Source organism: Lepidochelys olivacea (genome assembly GCF_965140295.1).
Source record: "Lepidochelys olivacea isolate rLepOli2 genome assembly, chromosome: 1".
Lineage (NCBI taxonomy): Eukaryota > Metazoa > Chordata > Testudines > Cheloniidae > Lepidochelys > Lepidochelys olivacea.
The window spans coordinates 195,273,819-195,299,968 of record NC_140411.1 but is presented as its reverse complement, the minus strand read 5'-3'; the positions used below and the strand labels follow the sequence as shown (position 1 = coordinate 195,299,968).

Below are 26,150 nucleotides of genomic sequence, written 5' to 3'. Positions count from 1 at the left end.
CCAATAAAACAGACAAAACAAAACAAAAACAGCAACATCTAGTTCTAGTACAGATGAGCAACTTCACATACCAAAAACTTATTTCTTGGGTCCAGTTTTTACTGTTCAGTTCCTATGCAATTTTTCTCAATGCACTGTCACAACATAGACCCTACAATAACACCAGAAGCTTGCATTTGAATAAAACTTAAAAAAAATGTGGACTTGCTAGCACTGTAACTAGTCCAGTGAAACTGGTCTAAGCGGTTACCCTTATTAGGCAACTTCCTGATTTTTATTAAATATCCCTATACTGAGCAGAGTTCTGTTCCACTGCTCCACGTACATCACCTCCTTTAAGCAACCTTTGCCTCTTAGAGCAGGTTTCAACATGCGTTGTGCTGCCATGCTAGAGAAGGAGCTTTCATTCCCAGGCCTAGTCCTTTACTCACTATAATAACAGGGTTAAAAGCCCCACAGAGACGGTCAACAGATCATGTGTTGAGGGAGTTCCTCAAGTGAGTCAGTGGAGACTCCTCAATGTGTGTGGCATTAGTGGTGGACATTTTCCCCTGCTCCCCCGAGAACTGTTCAGCTCTAAACAGCATTGAAGAAAGCAGACATTAAAACTGGAGACAGGGGAGTTATGTTTTGAGTTGGCTTTCAAATATCTTTAAAAACTCCCAGCAAAATTAAATTGAAGTGACCAAATTCGGCATGTTTTGGGTTGGAAACCACAAAAAAAAAAATTGGGTGGAGAGAAGGAAATTAAATAATTAGTTACTAAACAAAGGTTAATACTGAAAGGCTAAATAGGAGCACTATTTACTTCCAGTTAATTATCTTAGTTGAATTATATGGTGGTTCTGCTGAAGGGAATGATACACAATCTTTCAGGATTTTGTGTGGCATCTGTATCAAAACCAGATTATGTGAGGCATTTCTATGCACATAATTTGACAGATTAATCACACTAAATGCAAAAGGGAAAGCTCTTGCTCTGGATGTAATGAGAAGACATTAGTGTGCAGCTGGCAAGGCTGATGAGGTATTTAAATGGGGTTTGTTCAGTAGTAGTTGCATCTCATAAGGAACGGGGCAATTTATTTTCATCCTTTTATGACAGGATATTGCTTTAGAATGTCAGCTGTGTGCAGTTGCTGGCGGCTGTTCTCGTTAGTCACTCACCAGAGCTCGGTGGCCTGGACAAAAAAAATGGGGCACTAAAGGAATTATGACATTATGAAACGATAATTAGGTAATATTCTAGCACCAGGAGTTTAACAAGAACATTATCCTTTTGTATCTAGAATAGTGTTGAGAATCCTCAGAATTAGTTTAAAAGCTCTAAACGTTGCCCTCCCAATGGCCATTCAAACAATTCTTCCTAATTTATTTATTTGCAAGTACTTTAAACAGTCATTCCGATGTTGCGAATGCACAACTGATTTTAACAGGGCTGAGACTCAGGTTTGCACTGAATCGGAATGAACATAAAGCAGGTTAGATGTGAGGGCTGATGTTTCTATGCGACCAGTACTATCAAAGCTGTGTACATTAGTAATAATTTGAGAATTAGAATAGTGCCTTCTATCCCAAAGCAGTTTATTAACCACGTAAAAGCAGTGCCACTGAAATGCAGACAACTGAGGGAGGGGGTGGGCCAACCAATTAGCACAAAGCACACTGCTTAATAGCAGTGGCAGAACTAACAGGGACGGCGACTGTCCCACTGCCTTCCAGGCCTGGTGTGGTTAGGTGTAGGTGTGGTGCACGGGTGAAAGTAACCGAGGCCACTTACCGGTACGGGGCGGGGCGGCTCTGGCCCCAGGAAGGGGCGGGGCCCTGGGTGGAAGGGGCGGGGCTGGGGGGGTGTCAGCATCCCCCAGCTACAGTCTGGCTGGCCCGCGCCATTCGGGGCTCTTGTGTTGATTTAAAGGGCCCGGGGCTCCGGATGCTTACAAGAAGCTTACAAGAAGTGGAAGGTTGGACATATGACCAGGGAAGAGTATAAAAATATTGCTCGGGCATGTAGGAATGTTATCAGGAGGGCCAAATCGCACCTGGAGCTGCAGCTAGCCAGAGATGTCAAGAGTAACAAGAAGGGTTTCTTCAGGTATGTTGGCAACAAGAAGAAAGCCAAGGAATGTGTGGGCCCCTTACTGAATGAGGGAGGCAACCTAGTGACAGAGGATGTGGAAAAAGCTAATGTACTCAATGCTTTTGCCTCTGTTTTCACTAACAAGGTCAGCTCCCAGACTGCTGCGCAGGGCATCACAAAATGGGGAAGAGATGGCCAGCCCTCTGTGGAGATAGAGGTGGTTAGGGACTATTTAGAAAAGCTGGACGTGCACAAGTCCATGGGGCCGGACGAGTTGCATCCGAGAGTGCTGAAGGAATTGGCGGCTGTGATTGCAGAGCCATTGGCCATTATCTTTGAAAACTCGTGGCGAACCGGGGAAGTCCCGGATGACTGGAAAAAGGCTAATGTAGTGCCAATCTTTAAAAAAGGGAAGAAGGAGGATCCTGGGAACTACAGGCCAGTCAGCCTCACTTCAGTCCCTGGAAAAATCATGGAGCAGGTCCTCAAAGAATCAATCCTGAAGCACTTGCATGAGAGGAAAGTGATCAGGAATAGCCAGCATGGATTCACCAAGAGAAGGTCATGCCTGACTAATCTAATCGCCTTTTATGATGAGATTACTGGTTCTGTGGATGAAGGGAAAGCAGTGGATGTATTGTTTCTTGACTTTAGCAAAGCTTTTGACACAGTCTCCCACAGTATTCTTGTCAGCAAGTTAAGGAAGTATGGGCTGGATGAATGCACTACAAGGTGGGTAGAAAGCTGGCTAGATTGTCGGGCTCAACGGGTAGTGATCAATGGCTCCATATCTAGTTGGCAGCCGGTATCAAGTGGAGTACCCCAAGGGTCGGTCCTGGGGCCAGTTTTGTTCAAAATCTTCATAAATGATCTGGAGGATGGTGTGGATTGCACTCTCAGCAAATTTGCGGATGATACTAAACTGGGAGGAGTGGTAGATACGCTGGAGGGGAGGGATAGGATACAGAAGGACCTAGACAAATTGGAGGATTGGGCCAAAAGAAATCTGATGAGGTTCAATAAGGATAAGTGCAGGGTCCTGCACTTAGGACGGAAGAACCCAATGCACAGCTACAGACTAGGGACCGAATGGCTAGGCAGCAGTTCTGCGGAAAAGGACCTAGGGGTGACAGTGGACGAGAAGCTGGATACGAGTCAGCAGTGTGCCCTTGTTGCCAAGAAGGCCAATGGCATTTTGGGATGTATAAGTAGGGGCATAGCGAGCAGATTGAGGGACGTGATCGTTCCCCTCTATTCGACATTGGTGAGGCCTCATCTGGAGTACTGTGTCCAGTTTTGGGCCCCACACTTCAAGAAGGATGTGGATAAATTGGAGAGAGTCCAGCGAAGGGCAACAAAAATGATTAGGGGACTGGAACACATGAGTTATGAGGAGAGGCTGAGGGAGCTGGGATTGTTTAGCCTGCAGAAGAGAAGAATGAGGGGGGATTTGATAGCTGCTTTCAACTACCTGAAAGGGGGTTCCAAAGAGGATGGCTCTAGCCTGTTCTCAATGGTAGCAGATGACAGAACGAGGAGTAATGGTCTCAAGTTGCAGTGGGGGAGGTTTAGATTGGATATTAGGAAAAACTTTTTCACTAAGAGGGTGGTGAAACACTGGAATGCGTTACCTAGGGAGGTGGTAGAATCTCCTTCCTTAGAGGTTTTTAAGGTCAGGCTTGACAAAGCCCTGGCTGGGATGATTTAACTGGGAATTGGTCCTGCTTTGAGCAGGGGGTTGGACTAGATGACCTTCTGGGGTCCCTTCCAACCCTGATATTCTATGATTCTATGATGCCATTGCTGCTGTAGCGGCAGCGGCGTCCAGAGCCCCAGGCCCTTTTAAATCGCCGGCCCCAGGGCAGCTGCTCTCTTTTTACCTCCCCTCCCTCCCGCCCGCCGGGGGGGCCTAAAGGGGCAGGAACGTTAAAGGGCTGCAGGGTCCTTTGCCGCGGCAGCGCTTTAACGTCGCTGCTCCCCCTCCCCCGGGCGGTGGCCCGGCCGGTACGGACCCCACCAGCACGGGCACCGACAGGGCAGGCCGCGGCAACGCTTCCATGTGGGCTGGTGCGGGTTCTTACCGGTAGGCAGTACCGGCCCCTACCGGCTCACTTTCACCCCGGTGTGGGGCCTCTTCAAACCTATTACACAATTGACAGGAGGGGCAGCCTAGGGTGACCAGGTGTCCTGTTTTTAAAGGGACAGTCCAGTTTTTGGGGACTTTTTCTTATACAAGCGCCTATTACCCTCCACCCCCTGTCCTGTTTTTTCAGTTTCGATTTGGTAACCCCATGCAGCCAGGATATGAATTTTCAAACAGACTGGTGAGCAAGCCTGCCCCACGGGGCTGGGCCCCACCTCCCACTCTGGGCAGGGCAATGGGGCCCACCGCAGGCACGGTGCTGTGACCTCATGCACAGTGCTGTGACCTCATGCACTATGTCACAACAGCACTCACTTTGGTCTGGCTGCCCCTGTGTCATGATACAGGGGCAGCCGGGCCAAACCTGAAGGGTGCTATAACCCTACGGGTTAGGTCACAACACACAGAATTGGGAGCTGGGGCCAGTGCCATGGGACAGGAGCCACCCCGTGGGGTGAACGTGGGGCACGTTTGCTTCTCCCTTACTCTCCCTTCTCTCCCCTCCCCCTGGGAGGTTATGGCAGTGGAGTACACCCATTGGATAGGCAAGCACTACCAATGACCCCTTACTTCCCCCTTGACCCCAGTTGCACTCTGCCACTGCTTAGCAATGCGGGGAGGGGAAATTTTGTCAAGGAACACTAACGGTGAACCCTCACTCTTAGCAAGAGTACGATGGGCTCGTTCAGGGGCAAATTCAGAACAAACAGGATCTTGGTTTTAAGTTTGAATCTGAAGGATTCCTATACAGTAAACTGCACAGAACTCTATTTAGCTACATCAGAAGGGTTGAGTTGACTCTACTAGGATGATAAACTTGTAAATCTAGAGGGTCTAGGGATTTCATATCCAAGGCTTAGACTACTAACACACCCCACCCCCGTGCCTTTTAACCACTTATTAAGAAACCTCATAAAATAGAAGGAAGAGGTTAAATATTTGCTCTGGCCAAGTATCAGATTCTGATAACTTAGACTAACTGTCTGAGGTTTACAGCTAATCTGGGGGTCAGGAAGCAAGTTGCCTGTAATAGAAAGAACATCTGAATGAATAGAGAAATGCCAAAGTTATTACAATTCATAAATATGGTAAGAGACACCCATCCAACTGGGCCGCCAGCAAGTTTGTAATACTGTTATATAATAAATGATCTATAATCAGTAATTGGAGAATTAAGGACTGTGTAGTAGCAAGCTATATTTAGTGGCATTCCAGCTCTTCTAAAAATCCAACAGAGATGGCAAAAGCTTTTCTGATGTGTTTCAAGCATTCACAGGGGCTACCAGTCTGCCTGTGATACCCTGCAGGGGTACCCAGGGTTGTGAGACACATCACTACTGCCTGCCCCTAGTGCAAGGAAACCTTGTCTGTGCCCACTGTGGGTCAGCTCCTCAACTCCACTGGCTACAGGCAACACAAGCAGTCCCTTCCTAGGCCTTGCAAGCCCTGCTGTTACTCTACAGGTAACAGGCTCCCTTGAGTCCTCCAAGCATCTCCTTGAAGTGTCCAGCCACTGGACACTCACAGTATTCACAGATTTGCTGTTCCCAAAGAAGCAATACACCCCAGCTTACCAGTTACACCTCCGATCACTGCTATGCTCAATACACAGCACTTAGATATATTTGATCTCACTATAAACACAAGTTTATTTAACAAAGCCTAGAGATTTAAGTAATAGCAAGTATTGGAAACTCATGATTATATATAAAATAAAAGCATAACACTCATTCTAGAGCTTCGACTTAATTAACAAGATACTCATCTGTCTTGTATCATAATGCTCACCCAAAATCCTTACACCACTTTATAGCCAGGGTTGCCTGTGATCCCCCTTTCATGAAAAAGCATGCTGTCAGCTTGCCTCCTAGGTGAAGATACTAGTGTGTTCCTTTGCACATCAAGATAAAATAGAACCACCCTTGGTCTTTATTCATAAACAGGGGACTCCGCTCCCTGCTTTTTTTTTTTCCCCATTCTGTAGATTTCCTCTTTTATCAATTTCACAATCTCTTATTTAGTCCTTGGCTAAGTAGGCAAATAGTGTGCGGAATAAAATACCCAATACACAAGAGGCCTGACAGGGAGATAGGTGTCTGTTATCTCTTGCCTGAAAGAAACATGTCTGAGGTATGTCACCTCTCAGTGACTTGCCTTAAATCCTGGACCTTAAAAATATATAGATTTCAGTATAGATACATAGCTTCTTAAATACTACCCATACATACATTTCACAATTATTGTGGCAACCAGGGAGCAACTGGCTCTCTGTAGTGACCCTCACATGCCACCCTTCCATGAACTATTATGCAGATATCCAACCCCAGGTCCCTATAAAACCCTGTGCACCCCATGTCCTCTGCCAGTTGCACCAAGGGAGTCCCTGAGTTACACTGAGCCACCATAGTCAAAAGAAAGCACTGAACCACTCTCACTTAGACTGGAAGGAGTGAAGCATGCTTGACAAAGGCAGGGTGGTTCTCTAGGGATGAGTGGGAATCATACTCTAGAGTTTTGAGTGGGAGTAGATTTAAAGCTTGACAATTCTAACAAATATGATTTTGTTCCCCAGATGGGAGAAAAAAGAGCAACTGTGTTGTGGTGCTCAGAATTTATTTTTAGAATGATGGTGCAGTCAGTCAGGCAAATTTTTAGTACTTACACATTGCCATGAAGTGAACCTTGGGCAAAAATGCCTGCCTTAGGGAGCTCCAACAGTGCCAGTGACAATACACAAAGACTATATTGGAAAAAATTACAAAAAAATGAAAGATTTTTCATTACATTTGACATTGTCCCATTTCATTTTGGTAGTGAAAAGCATGATAAAAAAGGGTTTTCCTGGAATAAGGTAAGGGGTAAAGTAAAAACACACACACTTTCCCCACTTATTTCCTTTCACTTTTTAAAAAACCTGTTTCCCAGTGAAAAAAATTGGGAAAAGTTAAAAAAACTGGGATGTTTGCACATTTTCAAAATGATAATTTTCAACCAACTTTGAATTGGTAAAACTTTTTGTTTTGAAATTAAAAATGGAAACATTAGAAATTTTTCCCCGCAAAATGCTTGTCGTCAAAACCACATCTCTCAATACCAAAAATCTCTCTCTCACACACACACATTATATATATAAATAAAATTGGACCAGCTTTCATTTTTACAGTGCCTAAATAAATGGGGTCCAATCTTGGTTGAGCCTTCTAGGAAATATTGTTATATAAATTTACAAATAATTAATAATAGATTAGAACAGCCCACAATCTGAATCTGATCACTCCCTTTATTGCTACGAAGATGGAAACAAACTTTGTGTTGAGTTTCAGGAGCTGAACACGAAAACAGGGATTAAAAAAGGAAGATTTCCACTTTTTCCACAAAAAACAAACAACTTATGGAGAAGACAGGAGCTGTTTTTTTCTTTCCTTCCAGAAACTGGATGTCTTGACAAAACAACTTTTTCTGGGACACAAAGCAGCAAGATTTGTTTTTTCAATGCATTTTGACAGTTACTGCCTTCTTGACATTGCCTTTTAGAATACATTGAGCACTGGATCTTGGGAGTGAAAGTGTATATTGATAACTGGATGTAGAAGAGCACTGCTCTTGAATATTAACTGCAGAAAGTACTGGAAATTGCAAGAAGCAGCAACCTTAACCTGAATAAATCCAAGAGTCGATTTCTAATAATTGAAAGAAATTGAGAGAAATTGGTCACACAGGGAATACATTTCACTATTTTACGAGTCAGATGTTTTTGAACATACAGACACCTGAAGATAAAGGAAATTTAGGCTCAGATTAACAAACAGAGTAATCCATTTGTAGGTGCCCAATTTGACATTTGAAAAGGGCCTGATTTTCAGTGCTGAACATGCACCCTGGTCCCAGCCAGGACATCACCCATTAACAACAGATGTGCTGTCAAGAGTGCATGCTTTGTTTGATGACACAACCAGGCATTGGCACCAGAAGGATTGCAAGAAGTATGTATGGGGAGGATAATATGGTGGGGGGGGGGGCAGAAGCAACCCCGACAGGCCAAATTTGAGTGGTGTTGCAACCCCGTGCACCAGGAAGGAGCAACCTGGCCAATTCTGAGAGAATGGTGCTACAACCTGGGCACAGGGTCGCAACGCCATTCATATTTGGCCTAGTCACCCCTCATCATGCAAACAGGGAAGGGGTTCCACCATTATGCCACCCCTTCATTGTGCCAAGTTAAGGTGCTCAAAAGTCGGGGGCAAAGTGGGCAATGGTATCTCCAGGGCACATGCTACCAGATTATCTGGCACACACTCTAATAATGTGAGACTATGGAAAAAACATCATGTGTTAGATCATCAGGAATACGGTATGAAATGGAAGGAGAAATAACCAAAGATGACATGTTTCAAGCAATAATACAAGCTACAATTAATGGATGGAGAAGTTAACCCTTCTCACCTGCATTTTAATAGTATAAAAGAGCTGCTTATGACTTTGGGAGCACTAGTATTGAAAAACCACAGGAACAAGAAGTCAGGTGTGGAAAGGATAAATGCAAAGTGCCTTCAAATGATTACAGCAGAAAGTCAGAGAAATCATTCTGGCCACAGATGAAAGAGGAAGCAAGTGAAGAGACTTCCTGAGATAGAGAGAAGCTCAGTGGAAAGAACCCATGCCCTTGGGAGTCCTCACTGATGTTGGGAACACAGCCACATGATCATTCATAATGGACTGTTCCCACAACTTCTCAGAAGTAGTGACGCTGGAAGATTCCACAGTTTCATATGTGACAATGTTAAATCTCAGTTCCTGGACTTTTATGATAATATTCATAACTTTCAGCAGACATGCAGCCCTAGATACACCTAGAAATGAACAGATTAGAAGTACATACACTGAGGGACTTGATCAAAAAGCAGTTTATTTAAGAGAACATCAATACTTCGCTCTTCTCAACAGAGCAACATTGCTGCAATGTGAAAAGTCACCAGCAAAATTTCTAGTAGACTTACAATAATCAAAAGTTTCAGAGTAGCAGCCGTGTTAGTCTGTATTGGCAAAAAGAAAAGGAGTACTTGTGGCACCTTAGAGACTAACCAATTTATTTGAGCATAAGCTTTCGTGAGCTACAGCATCTGATGAAGTGAGCTGCAGCTCATGAAAGCTTATGCTCAAATAAATTGATTAGTCTCTAAGGTGCCACAAGTCCTCCTTTTCTTTTTGCATAATCAAAGGGTAACACAACTTGTTTTTGAGACAGGTAACAGACATCTCCAAACACTGAACAAAGTCACAACAGATGCACAAGATGTTTACCACATTTTAAAAAAAAGATATCTAGAATATGCCAGGAAGGTTGTGTGTGTGTGTGTTATAAGATGAATTCTAGGTTATTTTTCTCACCTTAACAAGAAAATAGCTAAAGTTCACCAGAAAGCATATTTGCCTCTGGAGCCTGGGGACCTAGCTGACAGTACAATGATATAACCAGCCAGAGTGTGCTTAGCCAAACCATTATACAATACGATTACAAAGAAATCTTCTAAAGCTTAGGTCTGTACCTGCTGTTATGGGGAAGTCTGTTACAGATTGAGATAGTTTTTTTTAAACCATCCTGAAGAGTGTAATAGAAAAATCTGATTATACAATTCTTTAGGAAGTTGAAATCTATGGAAATCTTTAATAGAGTTTATAGGTTATTAGAGTAGTTACTATAGAATCCAATTAAATATTTGTAGAACATAGACTTGTTTAATTTCTATTGCATTCCACAGGATTTTCTATAAAGATGAACTAAATGTTAAGGATCCTTTGAATATGGGGCTGAAACAATGTAACCAGTCCCTTCAAAACTGACAATTCATAATTTACTAATAAGCTGCCTTGTAATAAGCAAGTGTTGCAGACCAAAGATGTGAGTTACTTTACATACAAGATAAGTTTATGTAGCATCACTTGGGCACAATAAACTGATTCGAGGGGGGGAGTGGAAGGTGGGGGAGGAATGATTTTTGTTGGTTTGTGTCTCAGCCTAGCAGAGATTGTGTGTATATAGATACACAGACATACACTTTGTCTCTCTCTATTTTAAATATGAGAGTGAATGGTGGTGTTATTGCCAGCTGCAGTAAGAAAGATGATGGTCAGTGTTGCTCCTATATATTTCTCTTCTCCCTCTAGATTTTTTGTATAAAATCTGCTTAATTTATTGATACAAAAGCTTTTATTACTGCTTTACCATGCAAACAACACGGCTATGGGAGAGCAAGATCTGTTTTTTTCATGAATCAAAAAAAAAAGTCAAATTTTTAATATCAGAAACTTCATACACATGTTTCTCAACTTCAGTGGCTTGCACCCAACTAGAATTCAAACACAAGCCTTGCCCCTAAAGAGCTAATGTAAACATCTTATGAAACAGAGATAATACAAGCCAGTTAAAAATATAACTTAAGTGAGATTACCTTCAATACAGAGTTTTAAACCAGAAAGGTTTTGTAACATGTTTAAGTCAAAGCTAATAGGGATACTTAAAAGATTGTTTCTTCAAACTCCCAAGGATGTGATTCTATCCAGTAGGTTTTTTCCACTGATAGCTAAGGCAACTACTCGCAAAAATATGTTAGCATATCCTCAAACTGGTTGTCTTTAAACTGTATGGTAACTATTAATGACACACAAAAGTCTAATCCCTAAATGGTTGTAACTAATGGTTACAGTGCATATTGTAACTAAGAAGGAAAACGTCAGGAATTAATGGGCACGTGTGATGCGAGGAAGAGCTCAGACATCAAAGCTGTGGGTGAGTGGAGCCTTTTCTAAACCAAAGTTCTGTTGGACTCCCTCCTGATGTGCTTCCTGAATAGTGCTCAGAACCCAATTTCTTTGACTTTTAGTCTTCTAACACTGATGGATTTAAATAAATCCAACGCTCTGCCCTGGTTTTATTCCAGGTCTCAGACATACAGCGGTGCTTATATGTTACCTCCATCACAACTTGCATATACAGCTTTGTATAGGACATACACAAAAAGTGCTACATCGTTTAAAGGGATCCCGAAACATATATTAAATTGTACTGGAATGGTATTTCATTTACTTAGCAATAGCTAAAAAGCCTGGAAACAGCAGCTAAAATATTTGGGGAAAATGGATTTTGTAGTTCAATAAAGGACTGTCCCACCCCTATGGAGAGACTGCAACAGTATACAATAGCTGATAGTATAACTGATGGGAAAAGGTCGTGGTTTTATGGAATGCAATGGGGGCTAAAATTTATAATTTTCTGTAGTTTAACAGCTTCTATTAAACCCATAAAGCATTCACTGAGACTGAAGCAATTCTACAAAAATCACTTATCCCCAACGCCACTGGTGATAGCACATTACTGCTTTTATACACAGGAAAAAAATACAAAATAATTAAAAAAATTAACTCCTGACTGTGTGGCTGGATTAAGGAAGTATAAGAGAACACTGCCAGTTTTGAGAAAGTTTAAATAATGATCAGGTTGAAATCAGGTTGTGTACAAGAAGGATGTGGATAAATTGGAAAGAGTCCAGTGAAGGGCAACAAAAATGATTAGGGGAATGGAACACATGAGTTATGAGGAGAGGCTGAGGGAGCTGGGATTGTTTAGTCTGCGGAAGAGAAGAATGAGGAGGGATTCGATAGCTGCTTTCAACTACCTGAGAGGGGGTTCCAAAGAGCATGCCTCTAGACTGTTCTCAATGGTAGCAGATGACAGAACGAGGAGTAATGGTCTCAAGTTGCAGTGGGGGAGGTTTAGGTTGGATATTAGGAAAAACTTTTTCACTAGGAGGGTGGTGAAACACTGGAATGCGTTACCTAGGGAGGTGGTGGAATCTCCTTTCTTAGAGGTTTTTAAGGTCAGGCTTGACAAAGCCCTGGCTGGGATGATTTAATTGGGGATGGGTCCTGCTTTTGAGCAGGGGGTTGGACTAGATGACCTCCTGAGGTCCCTTCCAACCCCAATATTCTATGATTCTATGATAAACAAAATGAAGCAATCCAAAAACTGCCATCACCAGAGGCTGATGTGGCCCTAAAACGAGCATTAGAAATTGCTGGATCAGTGGTGACAGCTAAAGATTAATAGATTCACAGATTCCAAGGCCACAATGGACCATTGTGCTCATCTAGTCTGACCTCCTGTGTAACACAGACCATTAAACTTCCCCAAATTCACAGAACAAAATCTTTAAAAAATAATCCAATCTTGATTTAAAAATGGGAATCGACCCTGACCCTCAGTAAATTGTTCCAATCGCTAATTACTCTCAGTTAAAAAATTACATCTTGTTTCCAGTCTGAATTTGTCTAGCTTCCACTTCCAGCTATTGGATCATGTTGCACCTTTCCCTGCTAGACTGAAGAGCTCATTATCAAATATTTGTTCCTCACAGAGATACTTATAAACTGTAATCAAGTCACCCCGTAACCATTGCTTTGTTAAACTAAACATATTGAGCACCTTAAGTCTATCGCTATGAGGCAGGTTTTCTAATCCTTTAACCATTCTCATGTCTCTTTTCTCTGAACCCTCTGCCATTTATCAACATCCTTCTTAAATTGTGGGCACCAGAACTGGACACATTGTTCCAACAGTGCTAAAACTTCTCTACTCCTACTCAAGATCTGTTAATCAAGTATTTGTATTGCAAAGTTCCTTCTGATTTTGATCATTCTTCTGGATGAGTGGGGGGAAAATTCCCATGCCAGGGTTCACAAGTTTAGAGCAAACATTTTCAAAGTTATAAAGCAAAACTGAGGCATTTTCTTATAGCATGAAATACTGGCATTGCAAGTGAGATTGATGCATGCGGCAACTTAGAAGCATTTCATAGAGTCTAAACACTAAATACATTTTTATAAGGCTAATGCCTATTTGGAGCAAAACTAACATACAGGTGAACTGATCTGGTCTCCAGCTATGATTTTGCCAGCTATACTTCTGATTGGAAGGGGTGGATCTGAGCTGAGGTTGCCTGCTTCTTTCAGTGACTGCTTGGACAAAAAAGTGTTTGGCGAGAAGTGTGAATAAAAATTCTGTTCCCTACACTGGCACAAACTATTTCTTTCCTGTCCTCTTTGGAGTGGGGGGTGCATGAGGCTGGGGTATGCCAGACCACCTTGGCAAGTTTTAAGATGACTTCATTAATGGGGAGTGGCACCTTGCTAGACTCAATGCTCTGCAAAATGTTGGGGAGTTTATAGTGCATAGCAACCCTTCTTACTAGGTCTTGGAATTGCAAAACATACAAAAAAATCCCCAATCCTCCACCCTACCCTCCACGGATTTGACACCTCAGAATGCAACAATTTGGTGACTCCAAATATTTGTGTCAGGGCAGCCATCCGGATCGCCCATCACTAGGGTCAGCCCTTGTGACGGGCCAATTAGCTCTACTCCAGTAGCCTGAAGCTCTTTCTTCAGATAATGTAGACTTATAACTGGACCTGTTCTCTAGATTCTCACCCTAAAATAGGAAACTCTCCAAATTCATAACACAAAGGTCAGATACTTTCCGCAGAGCTGTAATGTTAGTGTGCTTAACAAAACACACTGGGAGGGACAAGCTTGTGAACAATCACATAATTGTTCTCCCAAAGACCCTTTCCTTGGTTTACAAATGTAGCTTTTCCTAGAAAAGAAACCAATTAAAGAAAGACAGGTTTAACAATGGCAGGCTAATGTTCAATACTAGAACCAATGTAATACTTAGAAGGCTGTGGTACTTATCTTCCTGAAAAAATGCCGAAGGAATCTGCACCCCAAATGCAAACTGTACACAGATCACGTCATCCACTACGGAGATGTAGCCACCTCTATTGTAAAATATGGCAGCTTTGTAACAGGGCACAGTAACAGTGTATAACAACTCTTCAGGTAGAAAACTAGGGGAGTTGTTCAGGAGGCAGAATTCATCACCTGACCTTAAAATTGAGCCAGAATACCACTTATAAGTACAGGCCTGGGGATCTTTAATAATCTCAAGTCATTAGGGTATCAGTTTTAGGTCTCCTCTGAAAATACTCTATAGCCCAAGAGTAGAGTTTCTTTCCTGGCTGCAGTAATAGACCGAGAATGAGAGCACAAGAAGATGCACTTTCTGCCGATTGCTTTTTTTTCTTCTCATTCTGCTGAACAGTAAGCGATAAGATGGTAAACACCAATTTCCTGAGCTGCAGACTCTGGGCATCTCCATCACTGCAGGTTTCAGAGTAACAGCCGTGTTAGTCTGTATTCGCAAAAAGAAAAGGAGTACTTGTGGCACCTTAGAGACTAACCAATTTATTAGAGCATAAGCTTTCGTGAGCTACAGCTCACTTCCTCAGATGCATATCGTGGAAACTGCAGCAGGCTTTATATATACACAGGAGACAGGCCAGTCCTTGCCTACAGACAGCCCTGCAACCTGAAGCAAATACTCACCAACAACCACATACCACACAACAGAACCACTAACCCAGGAACTTATCCTTGCAACAAAGCCCGTTGCCAATTGTGCCCACATATCTATTCAGGGGACACCATCACAGGGCCTAATAACATCAGCCACACTATCAGAGGCTCGTTCACCTGCACATCCACCAATGTGATATATGCCATCATGTGCCAGCAATGCCCCTCTGCCATATACATTGGTCAAACTGGACAGTCTCTACGTAAAAGAATAAATGGACACAAATCAGATGTCAAGAATTATAACATTCATAAACCAGTCGGAGAACACTTCAATCTCTCTGGTCACGCAATCACAGACATGAAGGTCGCTATCTTAAAACAAAAAAACTTCAAATCCAGACTCCAGCGAGAAACTGCTGAATTGGAATTCATTTGCAAATTGGATACTATTAATTTAGGCTTAAATAGAGACTGGGAGTGGCTAAGTCATTATGCAAGGTAGCCTGTTTCCTCTTGTTTTTTCCTACCCCCCGCCCCCAGATGTTCTGGTTTAACTTGGATTTAAACTTGAAGAGTGGTCAGTTTGGATGAGCTATTACCAGCAGGAGAGTGAGTTTGTGTGTGTATGGGGGTGGGGGGGATGTGAGAAAACCTGGATTTGTGCAGGAAATAGCCCAACTTGATTGTCATGCACATTGTGTAAAGAGTTGTCACTTTGGATGGGCTATCACCAGCAGGAGAGTGAATTTGTGTGTGGGGGGGTGGAGGGTGAGAAAACCTGGATTTGTGCTGGAAATGGCCCACCTGATGATCACTTTAGATAAGCTATTACCAGCAGGACAGTGGGGTGGGAGGAGGTATTGTTTCATATTCTCTGTGTATATATAAAGCCTGCTGCAGTTTCCACGATATGCATCTGAGGAAGTGAGCTGTAGCTCACGAAAGCTTATGCTCTAATAAATTGGTTAGTCTCTAAGGTGCCACAAGTACTCCTTTTCTTTTTCCATCACTGCAGACCTTTAAGGGCACTGCAATCTTTTGTATATGCTTTAGATTAAGAAGGGGAAAAAAAAAGAAGAGCGTGAGCTGTACAATGCTGAGAGTTAAGGCTCCGATGTTGCAAGGGGCTGACCAACTTCCACGAGGCGCTGAGTGCCCTTAAATCTACAGGGCCGCAAGCTATTTCGTCAGTGAAAGTCAGTCACGCTGTCCAGAAGTGCATTAAATGCCAACATTTTAATAATGCAAGTTAATGAATTATGGGCATTGTCTAGAACTGTGGACCTGCAACTTTTAACCTGTGATTGAATTGGAAATTTAACTGCTGTGCAGCTTGTGAGAAAAGTAACCTGAACAGCAATGAATCTAGATACTCTTGAAGACCTATGAAACTATTCAGAGAGCTACGAAGCCTCAAGATGTTTCTTTAAGAGCGTTCACAAATGACCTATAGACGGCTGGCAGCTTTCTCCTTAGAATATCCCCCTGAGAGCAGGTGTTTATTCTGCTGAGAAAGAATTAAGAGGTTTCTGCCAACCAAGGCAGGTAGGAGGCTTGTTAATCCATCTCGACAGAAGGGAGATATAAAGAGGACCTGGAGCGTGCGCTGAACAGTGATGAAGTAGGATCCTTTGGATCAGCTAATCACCGGGAAAAGACTTGAGTTGAACTTGGTTCATTTTTTGTTAGTCAAACAAAACTCCAGAAAGCAAACACATTGTGATTGTATGGTGTGTGGACTTGGCTTTAGAAAGTATTTGGAAAGGTACATAACTCACATAACCCTTATACATTTAAGAATTTCTTCCCTGTTTGAAGTCACTAGATTCAGACTGTCCCTGGATTTCAGGACTTGGGATAAAAGGGGGCTAGTTGGTGAAAAACTAGGCTTAATTTCTCATCTCTGGATAGCAAGAAGATGCTCTACCATACAGTCAGATGTGAAAGTAAGCCGGTACGCCCCGGTATGGCATACCAGTAAGAGCCGGTGCGCCGTACTGGAGTGGATCGGCTTCCCCAGGCGCAATTTAAAGGGCCTGCGGCTCCCATCAGTGGCTGGAGCCCCCGGCCCTTTAATTTGCTGCCAGAGCCCCACTGCCAGAGCCCTGGGGTAGCGGTGGGGCCGGGACAGCGATTTAAAGGGCCTGGGGCGGTAGCGGCGGCTGAGCCCTGGGCCCTTTAAATCATCCCCGGAGCCCCACTGCCACTTCCCCAGGGCTCCGGCAGGCTCCGGGGACGATTTAAAGGGCCCGGGGCGGTAGTGGCAGCTGGAGCCCCGTCCCCGGAACCCTGCTGCCAGAGTCCTGGGGAAGTGGCTGCGGGGCTCCAGGGACGATTTAAAGGGCCCAGGGCTCCGGCCGCTGTTACCACTCAGGGCCCTTAAACCGCTGCCAGAGGCCCTGGCTGCCGCTGTTACCCTGGGGAGGGGGAAGGAGGCACTTGCCGGTACAGGGTGGGCAGGGTTTCAGAAATACCAAAAAACTTTCACACCAATGTTTTGGTGTTTCCAAAATGAAATATTGCAGATTTCCACTTCCATGAAGTTATTTGAGTTTTTGGATCACAATCACACTATTAAGATATGGACTACACCAATAAAATTGAAGAAACTCTGCTTTATTATACCCTCTCTGAAAAGAAATATATAAAAATCTCAAAATAAAGCCTTATAGATTTTTAAACTTCTTCAATAATCTGAAAAAAAATCGGTCATATACTGGTTTTAGTTAATGTCAAAAATGGCTAAAAAATCCTTACAATGGAATTATATGCATTACTGTAACTTGAGAATATAAATTCAAACAGTCTGCTTAATCATCTCATCATATATCTTCAAAACCTGTGTGACAGTGAAGTTGTGTCTTTAAAATATCCTTACCTTTAGATAAAGCAAACGTAGTTCTTTAATATTCTATATAAACTGCTCAAATATGACCCACAGAAGACTGAAAAGAGTTAGTGCAGTAGACAGATATTACCCTTAAACTATAAAAACTGTAAGTGGAACTTCTTTGACTTTTTCCTCTATGCTTTGAAGAAATTCCAAACACAAAACATTGTGTATGGCAGTATTTTTATACTATACCATTTTGCTACTTAGAACTTTAAGAAAGTTTACAACACATCGCTTCTTGATCAAAGACACTATTCTAGCGCTTATGTATCAGTGACAATAGATACAAGACAACCCCTGCTGTCTACAAACGGAGTTATAAATTCTCCTTTCAACATTTTGGGCCAAATCCTGAGCAGGTATAAATTGGCTTAGCTCTTTTGAAATAAATGGAGTTATATTTATTCACATCGCTGAGGATGTGGCCTTCACTTGCTAAGAGAGAGGCATATTTGTGCCACTGGAGATAAAAAATGGATATTCTCTTCAGCTATGAAGGTTAAATATCAAGGTTGAAGTCTTCTTGCCTTTGCACCACATGAAAAGGTTTTTAGTACAAGGTGAAGTTTAAGCACCTTCACCTGGTTGTAAATATTTCAGGGTAAAAGCACTCCTTTTCTTTGAGGGTGTATTTTCCCGAGACTTATCTGACTGAATTTGCCCTTAGTGAGAGAATTTTTGCTATGAGCTTATTTTCACTTCAAGTATTTTCACTTTCACAGGCTTTACTTTGATATACTCTTCACAGGCAGAAGGCACTTACTGTACTATCTCCCTCTCTCTCTCTTTGGCAGCTGCAGTTGTCTGCTTCTCTCATGAATTACTGCATTGCTAAGTTATTACTTTTGTCACAAGTTGCCAATACATTCTGGATGATCAAGTACACAGTGATTATAGAGCTACTGAGAAAATCTGAACCAGGCCATAAAAACCCAGCACATCTCACTGTAGAATGGCTCAACTGCTAACACATAATTTGTTTTGTCTAAATTAAGTTTATCTCCTGATACCAGACTGCAAGCCTGGCTCAGCAGATAACATATTTTACCACAAGAAAGTTATATAGTTCACATCAGAGCAAAACAGAAATGGGTTGAACCTCAAGTTGAGAACTTCCATGACCCCCAAGCATGGGGCCCTGAGTTGCCACAGACCCTCTCTCCATATTCGAAGCAGTCAACTCTCAATCCCTCCCCTGAACTAAAAGGGAGGGAAACTGAGCTGTAGTTAACTCCTTGTTCAGAGATCAGGTATTATACCTAGATTCTGTAACCCTAAATATATGTATTTATTTAAAGAGATAGACTACATTTTATCTTCTGTAGAATATCTCTATTCCATCCTGCTTTGAGTAAAACACACCAGTTCATTCACTCGATTGTAACAGATGTTCAGTTTTTTTCAGCCAAAAATTCTACAAAAAGAGCAAGCAAAGGGAAAGGATAAAAGTCTTTTATCTTAAGGTAGATGCCACCCTATTTATATGTATTGGCTGTAAAAGGTATAGAATGTAAGTCTTAAGCATACCCCTGATTTTAAGAGAAAAATATTACAGGTGCTAACCAGTTTCTTGCCCTTTCAATAACTTTTCCCACATCTGCTGCTGTGACAACCCTCCTAGGAGAAAGACTCTCGTCTTTTAGGGTATGTCTACACTACGAAATTAGGTCGAATTTATAGAAGTCGTTTTTTTTTAAATCGGTTTTATATATTCGAGTGTGTGTGTCCCCACAGAAAATGCTCTAAGTGCATTAAGTGCATTAACTCGGCGGAGCGCTTCCACAGTACCGAGGCAAGCGTCGACTTCTGGAGCGTTGCACTGTGGGTAGCTATCCCACAGTTCCCGCAGTCTCCGCTGCCCATTGGAATTCTGGGTTGATATCCCAATGCCTGATGGGGCTAAAACATTGTCGCGGGTGGTTCTGGGTACATATCGTCAGGACCCCGTTCCCACCCTCCTTCCCTCTGTGAAAGCAAGGGCAGACAATCATTTCGCGCCTTTTTTGTCTGCTGCCAGCCAAAGATGTAAAGGATAGATGGAGTGGGTCAGAACAAGAAATAGACCAGATTTGTTTTGTACTCATTTTCCTCCTCCCCTGTCTAGATCACACTGCAGTCAGTCACAGAGAAGGCGCAGCGAGGTTAATCTAGCCATGTATCAATCAGAGGCCAGGCTAACCTCCTTGTTCCAATAACAACGATAACTTTGGTGCACCATTTCTTATTGGAACCCTCCATGCAGTCCTGCCTGAAATACTCCTTGATGTACAGGCACACCCTTTGTTGATTTTAGCTCCCTGAAGCCAACCCTGTAAGCCGTGTCGTCAGTCGCCCCTCCCTCCGTCAGAGCAACGGCAGACAATCGTTCCGCGCCTTTTTTCTGTGCGGACGCCATACCAAGGCAAGCATGGAGGCCGCTGAGCTCATTTTGGCAATTAGGAGCACATCAACCACCACACGCATTATCCAGCAGTATATGCAGCACCAGAACATGGCAACGCGATACCGGGCGAGGAGGCGACGTCAGCGCGGTCCCGTGAGTGATCAGGACATGGACACAGATTTCTCTGAAAGCATGGGCCCTGCCAATGCATGCATCATGGTGCAAATGGGGCAGGTTCATGCTGTGGAACGCCGATTCTGGGCTCGGGAAACAAGCACAGACTGGTGGGACCGCATAGTGTTGCAGGTCTGGGACGATTCCCAGTGGCTGCGAAACTTTCGCATGCGTAAGGGCACTTTCATGGAACTTTGTGACTTGCTTTCCCCTGCCCTGAAGCGCATGAATACCAGGATGAGAGCAGCCCTCACAGTTGAGAAGCGAGTGGCGATAGCCCTGTGGAAGCTTGCAACGCCAGGCAGCTACCGGTCAGTTGGGAATCAATTTGGAGTGGGCAAATCTACTGTGGGGGCTGCTGTGATGCAAGTAGCTCACGCAATCAAAGATCTGCTGATATCAAGGGTAGTAACCCTGGGAAATGTGCAGGTCATAGTGGATGGCTTTGCTGCAATGGGATTCCCTAACTGTGGTGGGGCTATAGACGGAACCCATATCCCTATCTTGGCACCAGAGCACCAAGCCAGCGAGTACATAAACCGCAAGGGGTACTTTTCGATAGTGCTGCAAGCTCTGGTGGATCACAAGGGACGTTTCACCAACATCAACGTGGGATGGCCGGGAAAGGTGCATGACGCTCGCATCTTCAGGAACTCTGGTCTGTTTCAAAAGCTGCAGGAAGGGACTTTCTTCCCAGACCAGAAAATAACTGTTGGGGATGTTGAAATGCCTATATGTATCCTTGGGGACCCAGCCTACCCCTTAATGCCATGGCTCATGAAGCCGTACACAGGCAGCCTGGACAGTGGTCAGGAGCTGTTCAACTACAGGCTGAGCAAGTGCAGAATGGTGGTAGAATGTGCATTTGGACGTTTAAAGACGCGCTGGCGCAGTTTACTGACTCGCTTAGACCTCAGCGAAACCAATATTCCCACTGTTATTACTGCTTGCTGTGCGCTCCACAATATCTGTGAGAGTAAGGGGGAGACGTTTATGGCGGGGTGGGAGGTTGAGGCAAATCGCCTAGCTGCTGGTTACGCGCAGCCAGACACCAGGGCAGTTAGAAGAGCTCAGCAGGGCGCGGTACGCATCAGAGAAGCTTTGAAAACCAGTTTCATGACTGGCCAGGCTACGGTGTGAAAGTTCTGTTTGTTTCTCCTTGATGAAACCCCCCGCCCCTTGGTTCACTCTACTTCCCTGTAAGCTAACCACCCTCCCCTCCTCCCTTTAATCACCGCTTGCAGAGGCAATAAAGTCATTGCTGCTTCACAGTCATGCATTCGTTATTCATTCATCACACAAATAGGGAGATGACTACCAAGGTATCCCAGGAGGGGTGGTGGAGGAGGGAAGGAAAATGCCACACAGCACTTTAAGCACAGCACTTCAAAAGTTTACAACTTTAAAATTTATTGAATGACAGCCTTCTTTTTTTGGGGCAATCCTCTGTTGTGGAGTGGCTGGTTGGCCGGAGGCCCCCCCACCGCGTTCTTGGGCGTCTGGGTGTGGAGGCTATGGAACTTGGGGAGGAGGGCGGTTGGTTACAGAGGGGCAGCAGTGGCAGTCTGTGCTCCAGCTGCCTTTGCTGCAGCTCAACCATACACTGGAGCATTCTGGTTTGGTCCTGCAGCAGCCTCAGCATTGAATCCTGCCTCCTCTCATCACGCTGCCGCCACATTTGAGCTTCAGCCCTGTCTTCAGCCCGCCACTTACTCTCTTCAGCCCGCCACTTACTCTCTTCAGCCCGCCACCTCTCCTCCCGGTCATTTTGTGCTTTCCTGCACTCTGACATTATTTGCCTCCACGCATTCGTCTGTGCTCTGTCAGTGTGGGAGGACAGCATGAGCTCGGAGAACATTTCATCGCGAGTGCGTTTTTTTTTCTTTCTAAGCTTCACTAGCCTCTGGGAAGGAGAAGATCCTGTGATCATTGAAACACATGCAGCTGGTGGAGAAAAAAAAAGGGACAGCGGTATTTAAAAAGACACATTTTATAAAACAGTCGCTACACTCTTTCAGGGTAAACCTTGCTGTTAACATTACATACATAGCACATGTGCTTTCGTTACAAGGTCGCATTTTGCCTCCTCCCACCGCGTGACTACCCCCTCAACCTTCCCCCCTCCCTGTGGCTAACAGCGGGGAACATTTCTGTTCAGCCACAGGCAAACAGCCCAGCAGGAATGGGCTATACTGAGTGTCCCTGAAGAAAAGCACCCTATTTCAACCAGGTGACCATGAATTATATCTCACTCTCCTGAGGATAACACAGAGAGAGAAAGAACGGATTTTGGTTGAATGCCAGCAAACATACACTGCAATGCTTTGTTCTACAGTGATTCCCGAGTATGTGTTACTGGCCTGGAGTGATAAAGTGTCCTACCATGAAGGACGAAATAAGGCTGCCCTCCCCAGAAACCTTTTGCAAAGGCTTTAGGACTACATCTAGGAGAACCGCAAATGCCAGGGCAAAGTAATCCTTTCACATGCTTGCTTTTAAACCATGTATAGCATTTTAAAAGGTACACTCACCAGAGGTCCCTTCTCCGCCTGCTGGGTCCAGGAGGCAGCCTTGGGTGGGTTCGGGGGGTACTGGCTCCAGGTCTAGGGTGAGAAACAGTTCCTGGCTGTCGGGAAAACCGGTTTCTCCGCTTGCTTGCTGTGAGCTATCTACAACCTCCTCCTCCTCCTCATCTTCTTCGTCCCCAAAACCTGCTTCCGTATTGCCTCCATCTCCATTGAAGGAGTCAAACAACACGGCTGGGGTAGTGGTGGCTGAACCCCCTAAAATGGCATGCAGCTCATCATAGAAGCGGCATGTTTGGGGCTCTGACCCAGAGCGGCTGTTCGCCTCTCTGGTTTTCTGGTAGGCTTGCCTCAGCTCCTTCAGTTTCACGCAGCACTGCTTCGGGTCCCTGTTATGGCCTCTGTCCTTCATGCCCTGGGAGATTTTGACAAAGGTTTTGGCATTTCGAAAACTGGAACGGAGTTCTGATAGCACGGATTCCTCTCCCCAAACAGCGATCAGATCCCGTACCTCCCGTTCGGTCCATGCTGGAGCTCTTTTGCGATTCTGGGACTCCATCATGGTCACCTGTGCTGATGAGCTCTGCATGGTCACCTGCAGCTTGCCACGCTGGCCAAACAGGAAATGAGATTCAAAAGTTCGCGGTTCTTTTCCTGTCTACCTGGCCAGTGCATCTGAGTTGAGAGTGCTGTCCAGAGCGGTCAGAATGGAGCACTCTGGGATAGCTCCCGGAGGCCAATACCATCGAATTGTGTCCACAGTACCCCAAATTTGAGCTGGGAACGTCGATTTAAGCGCTAATCCACTTGTCAGGGGTGGAGTAAGGAAATCGATTTTAAGAGCCCTTTAAGTCGAAATAAAGGGCTTCACTGTGTGGACGGGTGCAGGTTTAAATCGATTTAACGTTGCTAAATTCGACCTAAAGTCCTAGTGTAGACCAGGGCTTAGATTACAAAAGCCTACAGATGAGCATTATACAACATCCCAATATCTTGCAGAATGGGAAAGCAGCATCAGTTCAAATCCATAATTTAACATTAAGTTAAAAGTCTGGGACAAGTAGCTTTATGGTGGATTTTATGAAATCTTAAAACAGACGAGTTGTCTAACTTCTCTGAAATGGGGAAGGTTCCCTAACCAGATGAAATGAGAAGCATGTTTTTTTTCTCTAATGTAGAATTTAACTCATAAAGATAAGGTTAGATACTATTTTGATAACAGTTTTCCTTTTCTAGATTATTTATTGATCTTAGTAAGTATACAGATCTTTGTAGAAATATTTTTAAAAAACTTCATTAATTTCTGGAGGATGCATATTTCCAAAACTTTGAGCCACCTTTTTTAGTTGGCTGCCAAAACTAGAAATTTCAGTAATGCAGGACCATAGTTTAATAGATAACATTTTAAATGTATGCATGAGGTGGAAGAATTTTATGCTATGTTCAACCTGATAAATATAAGGGATAAATCCCAATAGAAATCAGAGAAGTCAGTGCATTAGACATCAGAAAATAATCTTGCAGATATCATAATGTATAAGTCTGTATCAAAACAGCAGACATTTTCAAATATCTAGGCCAACGTTTTGGCAAGTGACGAGCAATTCTGGGTGCTTCCATTTGTGGGTGCTCAACTTGACACCTTAAAGACTCTGATTCCCAGGAAGTATTAGGTCCCATCCTTGGTTTCTGGAAATCTAACCTCAGATGTTTTATGAGGCCCTGATTTGCTGAGGCACCCATAAAATACTAGACCGTTATCAAAATATTGGTCTAAAATAAAATTTCTGAATTAAAATTAATAGCACTTAGATATCTGGCTCTGTGAACCATAGATTACATATAGGGGAGTTGAGAGAAGTTCTTGGAGAAAACTAACATATGGCCAAGAAATTCTGTAGCAGCTAAAAAGAGTTTCTAAAATGTTGTTAAAGCTATATTTGAAGTGTAACCATTAGCACATTATTTGTAAGTGATTAAGAGAGAAAAAAATTGGTATCTTTCCTTCAAATCAGATTTCATTTTAATGGATTCAGAGTTTGCTAGCTGGCCAACCGTACTGCTACACTCCTTGAATTAGTTGATTCTGATTAACCAATTACCAGTCAGTCCCTCCATGTAGTTGTCTAGCGACCTCCAATGACAAATGAACGTAATATAAATAGCAAATGTCCATACTACTTAGTTCATTTGTGACAAAGCAAAATATTCTATTATATACCCCAGAGTCTTGTGTTATAGCAACCAGCAGTACTCAGAATACATAAACATAGATTAAAGCACAGTAATTTCTCAATATTAAAAAAACCTAAACAACTGTTAAAGCAAATTAATATTAATGTTACCAGTATACGATTTTATCACATGACTAGCTAAAATTTAGCATTAGCTCTCTAGTAATCCCTGGGCCATTAGGCGCAATGTAACATCACACACATCACATGCACAAACACCCCAAATCTCTATTATTTTAAAAATGCTCTTACACTAAATTTAACTTATATTCATAATGAAGTATGTCAGAGAAAGGGATTTTCTAAAGTTTAAACCAAGATGGGATTAATGCTCCTTGTCTGGACCTTGGATCACCAAATGTAATCCCTGCTGGAATCCCTGATACGAAGCACTAATGCATTTTGCTTTACTAGTAAAGTAGTCATTACAACCTCACTGGGTTCACTGGGACAGAAAGAGAATGTCCGAATGCTTTTTCCAGGGGTGTGTGAGCATGGACGAGCCCACTGAATCTTTCTGGTGAAAAGTGCCTTTGAATTCATTATGTGAAGTTGCTAGTTGGAGCCCAAGCCTGCTCTCATTTCAGTCTACGGCCAAAACCCGAGTGACTTCAGTGGGAGTAGGGTTAGGCAATATTTCAAGGTGCTTCCTAGACCCAGGAGAAAATTAAGAAGGTGAGCTCTTTTGGATGTGGATCCTATGATAAGAGGGAACCTGTATGAAGCACAGAATTAACAAGAGCAGCAGGCAGTGATGCAGGTAACATCTGCTGTACAACCACACTGCAATATCAAACATTGAGGAGTTGGGGGAAAAAATAAAAGTCCTTAAGGGCAGCTGGAGCCATCTCTGGAGGCCCATTTGATTCATTTCAAACTAAAACTTACAACACACTCAGCATCATGAAGAAATGTTTCATTCAATGAACAGCATATTTAATAGTTCTTCATAAGCTCTGACATATGTGCACTGAGACAAACAATTACTCTTTTTCAAGTAGATTTATGGGGAAAAAATCTCCACTGTCTAACACACTCTAAAAACACACTTAGAAATTCAGTCTTCAGTGACTAGATTTGATTCAGAAAGTACTATAAGGATTGTACACAGACATTTTTCAAAAAGGCAAACTCTCATGAAAGTTCAGGGTTAGCTTCTGGCTACTTAAATATACCCACATGGAGTTTCTTGCTATCTCTGAACCACAGGTCTAAATAACCAGTGTGACCAGAACATTGAGCTATACCATTCGATGCAGCAAGTTACACGGCTTTAACCAAGCTAGGTAGTTAAGTGGAAAGCC

At 43.3% G+C, this 26,150-nt stretch overlaps 1 protein-coding gene across 1 annotated transcript in view; it reads right to left on the bottom strand.

Annotated features, from left to right (window-relative positions):
* The window catches only part of GUCA1C (guanylate cyclase activator 1C), a gene marked incomplete at both ends in the record, with an annotated part of 45,516 nt that overhangs the window by 19,158 nt on the left and 208 nt on the right, over positions 1–26,150 (bottom strand). The gene's annotated exons all lie outside the window — the stretch shown is intronic.